The following is a 10,416-nucleotide window of genomic DNA, read 5'->3' on the forward strand; positions in this document are numbered from 1 at the left end:
AACTGCATAACCAGAGTGGGGTTCTGGGAACCACAGGTAGATGGAAAACCTGACTGCAGGTGGGAGGACAAAGGATGAATTAGAGCAGGTTGTTAAAGTGCTCACTCTTGGGGCGTCTGGGTGGCTCAGTGGGTTAAAGCCTCTGCCTTTGGCTCAGGTCATGATCTCAGGGTCCTGGGATCGAGCCCCGCATCGGGCTCTCTGCTCAGCAGGGAGCCTGCTTCCCCCTCTCTCTCTGCCTGCCTCTCTGCCTACTTGTGATCTCTCTCTGTCAAATAAGTAAATAAAATATTTTTTTAAAAAAAGTGCTCACTCTTGCCATTGCTGTCTGGGCACTTAATAAACTCTTGACTCTCAGCCATACAGCTTTAGGGTCTTATTTTCCTAGGTTACAGATGAGAGATGCAAGCTTGGAAGTTAGGTTATTTCCTAAATTCACACTGTTGGTATGTTAGTGAGTGAGGAATGTCAACCCAGGACTTTCTGACTACAAATCCTAGGCAATTCCCAGTTCCCCACAAGAGCCAGGCCAAGAAACTGTGTTTTCGAAGGCAGTGGGGGAGGGTCTCATTGAAGGATCTCAGGCAAGGCAGTAAAATGAGTAGACCTGTATTGACAAAGCCGCTGCTAGAGGAGAGTTGGTAGGACTGCAAGAGAAGTCCAGAGATGAATGGGTTTCTCCAGGCAATCCTTGCAAAATGCCCGGAGGGTAGAGCTTGAGGAAGTGATTCCGTGTACCTGATGTCACTGCTGAAGCCAGTCAGGGAGGCTGGAGGAGAGAAATCCGAGCAAGAGAGTGACGAGAGAAAGAGAAATCCAGGGTCACACACTCAGATTAGGGCTGCAGGAGTCGGTGGATTCAGCAATTAGGAAATGACTGGTGACCTTAGCCATATCACGCAGAGGTGGAGGCAAAAGCAAGATTTGATGAGATATGTAGTCACTAAGTGGAAAAGAGGTTTAGACTAGAATTTTTTTTTTAAGATTTTATTTATTTGACAGACAGAGATCACAAGTAGGCAGAAAGGCAGGCAGGGGGCGGGGAGCAGGCTCCCTGCTGAGCAGAGAGCCTGATGTGGGACTCAATCCCAGGCCCCTGAGATCATGACCTGAGCCAAAGACAGAGGCTTAACCCACCCAGGCACCCCTAGAATCTTATTTTTTTTGTTTAGAAAAGCGGGTTACTATGTTCATGAGCAGTAACCTAGAAGAACATTCACCAAGCTGACAACAGTGGTGGTATTGGGAGGAAGGGTGTTGGAGGGCCTATTACTTCTTCGTGATATTCTGAGATAGTTGGTATTACTTCTTTATCAGAAAAAAATCAATCAATTAAAATATTTTGTGAACTAAAAGCAAGTGGAGGCTGGGGGAGCAGAGGAGGACAATTTATTCTGGAAGCTTCTTGGAAAAAGAAAGAGTAAGTCAAAAGGCAGATATTTCTGAAAAAGGAGCCAGTGATAACAGCAGCAGCAATGTTTGATTAAAAATATTTTAAAATCCCTTACTAGGTGCTTTTTGAGGGGGCCAGGGGATATTATCACGAATTGTCTAAGGCATTCTTTCCTCATTTCTACACACGAGGAAAACAAGGTTTGGTGAGTTAAAACCTTGTCCAAGGCAGTTCATCTCCTAAAGATTATCAATGGGGTGCTTGTTAAAAATGGATTCTTGGGCTTCCTCCAAATTGTCCTGAGTCAGGTTCTGGAGAGGAAAAGCCTAGAAAACAAGTAACCCAGGTGATTCTTAGGCTCTGGCGAGCTTGGGGAGCACTGCACTGAACCATCCCAGCTCTCTCAAGAGCTGACACTCAGGAGAGGCTTTCCCTGCTGGATAGAAGGGAATAACCAAGGGGTCAAAGGGAGGTCAAGGAGTTAACTTTGAACAAGAAAAGGGATGGCCCCTTGGGGAAGTGCAGCCAGAGAGGAGTGTGGAGGGGTACATATCATGGATTAGCCCTGACCTCTGAGTCAGAGAGCTCATCTCTGAAATAAAGGGCTGCTGCAGCATAGTAGAGGGTTTGAGGCCAGGGTAAGGTTTAATTTGGCTTGTATGGGGAGCAGAAGGGAGGAATGACTCTTTACTCGACAGTGGACAGTCTCAGGAAGACTCTGGGACAGGGAACGGCAGCAGGACTACCGAGATGCCCAAACATTCCTGTTCCAGGATGGTCCAGTGAAGGCAGGGAGTAGTGGATGATGGGGTAGAGACCTCAGCCTTTGAGGGGCCGTATTTAGCCTGCTAAGGAACTTGGAAGTCATCCTGAGGGCAAAAGGGAATCCTTGAAGGAGCAGCAGAGTGGTATGTAAGATTGTGTTTCCAGATAGATCACTGATTGTATCAGGAGGACGTTTTAAATGGTTAAGACTGGAAAGAGTGGGGGGAGAAAAAGGACTGGAAAGAGGGAGACCAGTTAGAAAGACTCTGGCTACAATCTCAGCAAGGCACGCTATGGGTTGGTTTGATGGGAATAGGGAAGAATATCCAGATTCAAGAAATAGGAAGTGAAACATGGGCAAGGCTTGGTAATTATTTGAAATTGGGAGGTGCTGAGGGAGGCAAGCAGCAATCTAGAGTAAGTACCCATGGAAAGTACACCTGCTGATTGTTTTGGGAACACCCAGTTCTGCTACAGAAGACAGGAAAACAAATGGGATGGATGGAATTTATCAGAAGTGTTGCACGAGGATAAGTAAATCTGTGAGACACATTGGAATATATTTGTGTGAACTGAGATAGAAAGGAGGGAAGGCGGGGGTGCCTGCCTGGGTGGCTCAGTTGATTAAGTATCTGCCTTAGGCTCATGTCATGATCTTGGGGTCCTGGGACTGAGCCCCCCACGTCAGGCTCTGTGCTCAGTAGGGAACCTGTTTCTCCTTCTCCCTCTCCTTCTGCCCCTCTCCCTGCTCATGCTCTCTCTCTCTCTCTCTCAAATAAATAAATAATCTTAAAGAAAGAAAGAAAGAATGAAAGAAAAAGAAAAAAAGAGAGAGAGAGAAGACCCAGCAGACACTTATGATATTTACGATACCTGAAGTATGAGACACCTGAGGCACATGATATTCAAGAGGTCAGTTTGACAGGACAGATGCACATTGAACACCCCAGAATTCAGGCTGTAAAATCCTTCCACCCAACTTGTACCCCCCATTGTTTTCCCCTTGCTCCTCATTGTGTGTTCTACATTTATCCAATACACCATGTAAGTCAAGCATCTTGATTTGGTCTGTGAGCCTTTTTTTTTTAAAGTTAATTTTATTTTATTTTTAGTCATCTCTACACCCAATGTGGGGCTCAAACTCATGATCCCAAGATCAAGAGCCTCATGCTTTACTGACTGAGCCCACCAGTTACCTGGTCTGTAAGCCTTTTTCTTCTGTGACCTCAGGGATAGCTTCTTGGTATACTGCACCAGCAGGCTGCCTGGCATCAGGGGATCACAACCCAGCTCTGACTTGAGTACATGGGTAGAACTGGATGGTGATGCCAACACCAGGAATATAGGATGAGGGTCAAGTTGTTCTATGGTGGGGGCTAAGGATATACTCAGTTTAGATGTGTTGAGTTTAAGGCAATGAGGACTTGAGGTCAAGATGGCCAACAGGTGGTTGGATATACTGATGTGAAGTACGGGGCTTTAGATACTGGTAGTCATTACTATTTAAAGCAATGAGCTCGGATGAGTTCCCATGGAGAAATGAGAGTTTTCCAGGGCATAACTCCCTGGGGCACCTGGGTGGTTCAGTCGGTTAAGCATCTATCTTCAGCTCAGGTCATGATCCCAGAGTCCTGGGATTGAGCCCCTTATTGGGCTCCCCACTCAGCAGGAAGCCTGCGTCTCCCTCTCCCTCTGCCTGTCACTCCCCCTGCTTGTGCTCTCTCTGTCAGATAAATAAATAAAATCTTTTTTTTTTTTTAAGGATTTTCCTTCCCACTGTTCACTCCCCATTCCCTTTATCCTCTCTTCTGGTGCCCTAAAAATAGTCATACAGCCTCGCCTTTTCACAGGAACCTTGTGGGCTATCTCTCATGTTGACCCTTCCCACCATTTCTTTTCAGTGATGTACTCTCTGCAACAGAACTTCATTGCTCTTTCCCAGCTCAGCCCTGGGCAAGCTCCTTAGGAATTCTCAAGCTACTTAAATGACTGACTTTCTTGTGGTGCTGCAAGGAGAGCATGTGGACGGAACCCCAGGCTTCTAGGTCCCAGGTCAGGGTCTCAGGGCTTGGGAGAAGTTGATTCTCAGACTGAAGGTCAGAGCCCAGTACTTTGTCATCATCCCAAGGAGGGTAATGAAGCAGAACAACTAGAACAAAGGTGACTAGGGGCCAGGGCGGGGGGCGGGGGTGCTTGGGGAGGGGGTGGTTGTTGTGGAAGATTCAGTACAGTCCTAAAGATACAGAGCCATGAATTCATTATCGTTTAACTATTGATTGATTCAGTTTGGACACTGAATAAATATACCGGGCACCCTTCAGTGAGATTTGATATTATCTCCTCCTTCCGTCTAAGGAATCATATCCCTGACTCCAAACCCTATTATGTACCAGAAAGACTGGATATTAGGCATTTAGTATTGGCAAATGTAGGACATAATTGTAACAGCCCCACCTTACCCCAGCCAAGGAACAGGGCTAGAGAACTCCCCATTGCCTCTGGGCCCGCAACGCTTCTATTCAGGTGGAAAAAAAAAATCTAACTTTTCCAAATCCAAAGTCTGGGAAATGACTGATCTTCTTCTGATGGTCACCTCCCTACCCTCAGCAGTAGTTTACAGGAACCCTGGAGACCAGTCAGGGTCCGAAGGGAAGTATACTTTTGACTTACATCTTTTTTTCCTTTTTTCATCCAGCGAACATCTGAGGGTCTACTAAGTGCTGTTCATTGTACACCACCAATAAAAAACATTACAGTAGCAGCTGCTAGTTCTTGAATTCTTCTTGGTGGGTTTTACATGAACACCAGCATGCATTCTCTCGTTGGATCTTTACTTGTAAGGTAAGGACTGTTACTATCTCCAATTCCCGGATGAGGAAAGTAGGGCTTCGAGGGACTCATTTACATGGGCTGTGAGGGCAACAGAGCCAGTGGTAGCATTTAGATCTGGGATGTCAGCAGGATGCCCTGCTGGGCCCAGGGCATGGGTTTCTGCCCTCAGCAGGTCTCAGTGTGGTGCGGTGCAGAGCTGACGAGACTCAGTGCCGTCAGTGTAGTCAATGTCGTCAGTGACGTCACTGTGGCATGAGCAGTGCCTTCAGGGAACACCAGCACGGGAGGAAGGCACCTGCGGCAGGAGAGAGACAGGGGGGTGGGGGGATGAGGGGGGTGATGCAGGAGGGAGAAACCCTGTCTTCCAGAATGAGTGAAGGTTAATCAGTTGGAGAAGGGAATTCCAGGCATTCTGGGAAGTGGTGGGAGTGGAGGTGGAGAGAGCCACTGTTTTGCTCTCCTGTAACTTTGGAGTTCAGGAGCTTCGGCATTTCAGAGTCACCCATCCTCCAGACAGTGGTCGTTTGTGAGGTGCTCAGGAACCGGGGCAGCCGAGAACACTGGCCAGGACTTCTTTCTCAGCACGCTAGAGTCTTTGCACTCCAGCAAAAGCAAGCCGAAGAAAAAGCAGAACCGCAAAGAACAACCAGCCCTTCCTGACCCAGAGCTGCGTCCACTCTCTCCAGAAATGCCTGGAAGCTGGGGTGGGGCCCTGGCCTGGATGGGAGTGATAGGTGTGGACCGATCTGTGTGTGGGGAGGGGGGAGGGGGAGACAGGGCAAGCCAGCCTCCCAGCCAACCACGACTCCATTACTTCCATCGCATTACCTGTGCCCTTTGTGAGTGTAGTTCCGTTGCTGAGCCGCCTGATCATTCTGCTTGTTTTCTCTAGTCTGTATTTGGGGAACCCTTTCTCCACTCGGTCTGCAAGTTCTGACGCAGCGCTTAGCACCCACGAGCACTCAGGGTAGGGCATGACCTGGTGTGGATGCATGACAGTTGGGCAAAACCAGGGGCAGCAAGTTCCCTGGTCCTGGTCTTTCAGTCTCCTTTGCCACAGCTCCTCCCTGTCCCACTAGTGTGTGTGACTCTCCATAAAGCCCAGGGAAAGGAGCCCATCTCACCATGTGCTGCCCAACATCTGCTAGGTTAGCTGGAGTACTCCTGGAGGATGGAAGCCAAGGGACAGGCTGCCTCTGAACCCTGAATCCTGGGGACCTCAAGCCACCTGATCCCCAGGGGATGGGACTGCTTGCAGCCAGTAGGCCACTGAGATGCCCTTTGACAAGAGTAGAGGCCCGCCTGTCTTGGGGAGCACCAGGCCAATGCTGGGGGTCTCTGCAGGACCTCAGATATGCAGCCAGGGTGGCCCAGGGAAAGGTGGAAGACAGGGGAGTCCAACTGGTCTGTCAGGGGCCCACATGCCCTCACTTTTCAGAGTCTGCTTATCCTGAGCACCCCTCCAACACACCCACAATCTGGATCTTCTGTGGGCTCCTGCCTTCCGCAGTGATCACTGTGGGCGCTGCAGTGCACCTTTCTCTGGACAAAGGACAGGACAGCAGGGATGCTCAGAATTTGAGAGCTGGGAGTGACCCTAAGTCTCCTAGCATCCCCCTCTCTAGGGTGCTGAGCAAGGATTCAAAGAGAGCAACTGAAAGAATATGAAAAGAGGAGGGAGGAGGGGCGCCTGGGTGGCTCAGTGGGTTAAGGCCGCTGCCTTCGGCTCAGGTCATGGTCCCAGCATCCTGGGATCAAGCCCTGCATCCGGCTCTCTGTTCAGCAGGGAGCCTGCTTCCTCCCTTCTCTCTCTGCCCGCCTCTCTGCCTACTTGTGATCTGTCTGTCAAATAAATAAATAAAATCTTAAAAAAAAAAAAAAAGAAAGAAAAGAAAAGAGGAGGGAGGAGCTTAGGATGTCTGCTTCTTGTCTAGCTTTTGGCCTGGGTGTCTCCCTCCCTGTATACACGCATCCAAGTACACACATACCACACACCCCCCCCCCCCACCAGCTCTGTTTTCCATGAAAAGTTTTACCTCGTGAAGTGTGTTTCTTGTAACCTCCCAAGCTCTCAAAACCAAGTCCAAATTGGCCTCCCAAAATCCTTGAACATAAGTTGATCAGACTGGGTGGGAACACCTGCCAGGTCTCCCAGGAAGGCTGCTTAGAGGAGGGAGGTGGGGTGCAGAAAGGCCTGTGCCAGCATCTCACTGGGTTCCTTCTCCCCCAGCCCTCCAACCCCAGTTTCTCTTCACAAGTGTGCAAACAAATCTATATTCCCACGGCGAAGACGGCGAAGACGTGACACAGGTAGAACGGAGAGTGTATGGGATTGGAACAGCAATTTTATGTTGGGGCTGGAAGGAAATGTAGAGTTCTTTTAGTCCAATTCCTCCGTATTAGGTGAGGAAAATGAGGCACAGATGGGGGAGAGGCCACTGGCTGGGGAGTGAGAAAAGGGCAGAGCATCCTGCTCTACAGACATTCCGGTTACTCCTGACTACTGCTCCCGGGCCTCCCACCCCTCCTGCTTTCCCTGCAGAATACTGCCCGAGACCAGGCTCTTCTATCCAAGGCTAGAGTGTCTGGACTGGGCCAAAGAAACTTCAGTTTGTAGACCTTGGTCGGGGAGAGATGGGAGGACTGTGAGAAGGAGAGTTGGTTTACACGGAGCAGAAGAACGTGTGTACACTGAGATTGAGATCATCTTCCAGAGGAGGCAAAGCCTGAACCCTTCCCTCCTCAGCCCTCACTTTCTTCTGCCTCCAGAGCGACAGAACCCAGCCATCAAAATAAGTGGTTTGTTATGCTTATGTGGAGCGTCTCTACTGGTCTCCATCTGAGCCCTTCCAGCTGGTTTTCCTGACCAAACGGCACCCCGATGCCCTAGCAAGGAGATGGGGGGCTGACACCTCTTTCTGCTGCCATGCCGGCCAGCCATACCTGGGGAGTGCCGGCCCTCACCTGCCCTCCCACAGTCTCCCGGCAAGGCCCTGCAACCAGAAACTCCCATTTGTTTCTGTGAAGGGCCTTGACATTGCACTACCGTTAAAGGTGTATGCGGAGAGTTTCAGTGCCCAGTTCTAAATTGTCTTTGGGACTTGAAGTTTTTTGGTGATTCTATATGACCCAGGGAAGTCAAGCCAGGTCTGGTGACTCAGCCTCACTTCCAGTCTCCTGGAGGCCAACAACCTTGGGCTGCCACCCTGCAGACAGCCCCCTACTCTTCGGGCTCAACAGTAGGGTGGGGTTGGGGAGGGGAGCAAGCCTCAGCTTGGGTCAGCCCTGAGAATCCCAGGAGGGACTGGCTGGGGCTCCAGACAAACTTCACTTGTCGTGAAGCTTCTGGGTCAGACTCCATGTAAGCACGGGGCTGACCTGGCTCAGGGGTCCCACTGCAAGCCAACCAGGGATCCTAGCACCCGCCCTTCTTCTGGTTCTCCCTCTGGAATGGGCCTCTTCCCCAGACCAGAAACAGCACCTAGAGCAACTGCAAACTGTAATCTAAAAAATAAGAGGGCGGTGTTGGCAGGGAAAACGGAGGGTGTGTGAGGAGTCACTAGCTGGGAAGATGGGCAACAGGGGCTCTCGGGACTGGCATGCGGAGAGAGGTTTCTGGGAACGTAGAGTGTGGTGAGCTGGGAAGCCCTGGTGTGGAGGATTTCAGCCAAGTCCTAGGCCTGCCCCTCCCCCCCTCCTCCAGGAGGCTGTCTTCTTGGCAGACAGCAGATAGATGCATGACAAAGGTGCCGTGATGGCTCTGTCCTGGGGGTGGGGGAGATGACTGGGGAGGGGCCCCCTCCTGTTCTAAAGCATGTCTCTCCACCCCCACCAGGCCTCTTAATCTATCTGCCTTTTGGGCAGTTAGTGGCTTAGAGGTGAGTACAGTTTCAGCCTCACTGCCCCGTAGATCTTTCAACGGACATATGTCAAGTATTGAAATGCACGCGTACACTTAGTTGTCCAAAAAGTTCATACAGATGGGCGCATGAGCAGGGCTGTGTTATATAGACACAGGAGGGGAAAAAAAAAAAACAGGCTCAAAAAACTCACTGATACCAAGGTAAAGACAGCAGGCCACAGTCAGGAGGGCCCCCCCCTCAGGACCCCCAGGCCCTCAGAATGCAGACACTGAGCCACTGACACCAGCAAACAACCACAGACAGGGCTGAGCTGAAGAGGTGCCTTAAGGTTGGCAGAGGTCAGTGTCCCTAGGCTCAGGATTCTGACCTTCCGACCTGTGTGGAACTCTGATTTAGCCCCTCAATTTGCCCTAGGGCCTCCTTCTAGGACAATTTTTTTTTTTTTTAGATTTTTATTTTTATTTATTTATTTGACAGAGACAAAGAGAGAGAGGGAACACAAGCAGGGGAAGCGGGAGAGGGAAAGGCAGGCTTCCTGCTGGGCAGGGAGCCAGATGCGGGCCCAATCCCAGGACCCTGGGACAATGACCTGAGCCTAAGGCAGATGCTTAAGGACTGAGGCACTCAGGCGCCCCAAGACAAGTTTTGGGAGCAAACATCATTCTTCATAGACAGGATCTCTGAGGGCTATTCTCTTGCAAACAGAATCAAGCCCTAGGCCAACAGTGTGGGCCCTCAGGACAGTCAGGGAGGCCCAGAAAAATAGACCCTGGTGGGGGAGAGCTTAGGACAGGCTTCCTGCACCCCCTCTCCAAATGGTTCTCCACCTCTTCTGCATCTTTCTAGCCGCCCCACTAAACAAAGTGCATCCCTTGGCCTAGGGGTCTGGGGGAGGGGTGGCTGACGAGGCTGGACGCCTGAGTCTTCCAGAGGAAGGGGAGCAGGCTACCTAGGTCCCAGTGGGGGGCCCTGTCTGAGGCTCAGGCTTTGAGGGGACTGGGGGGATGGTGTTGCTGGAGTTCTTTTCGCTGCTCTGAGAGGGATTCTGTGGGGGGGATTGGGGCTGGGGGTTGGGGGGCAGGAAGCTGTCCCCAGGGGAGCCATCCAGGCCCATTCAAGGGTTGAGCACTTGTTTAGGGTTAGAGCTGCCCCCTCTGGGGACTGGGATTGTCCAGCCAAGGCCATTGTCCTGCCCCCTTCCCCCAGTCCCTTCCAAGCTTCTTTGAACCTGAAGTCAGATATTTTTTCCTGCCCAGCTCTCTCCTTTGGCTTTCCCCACCCAGGGCCTAGGAGGGCTGGAGAGGCCTGGGCTGGGGAGGTGGAGGAGGAATGGCCAACGACGGGGCTACAGACTCAGGTCCCTGATGGGGGACAAGGAGCCTGAGGTGGGGGATCTCCCAGTGGGGGGCCTGTGGGGTAGATGTGTCTGATCCCTCCGTCTGGACAAAGTTAGAGAACGTGGGCCCAGTCAGTCCAGAGTCTGGCCCTTAGAAGGGGAAGTGGCGGTCAATTCCTGGGTCTGGTAGGTTAGAAGGGGCTCTGGAGCAGAAGACTCGAGGTGTG

Source organism: Martes martes (assembly GCF_963455335.1).
Source record: "Martes martes genome assembly, chromosome: 6".
Lineage (NCBI taxonomy): Eukaryota > Metazoa > Chordata > Mammalia > Carnivora > Mustelidae > Martes > Martes martes.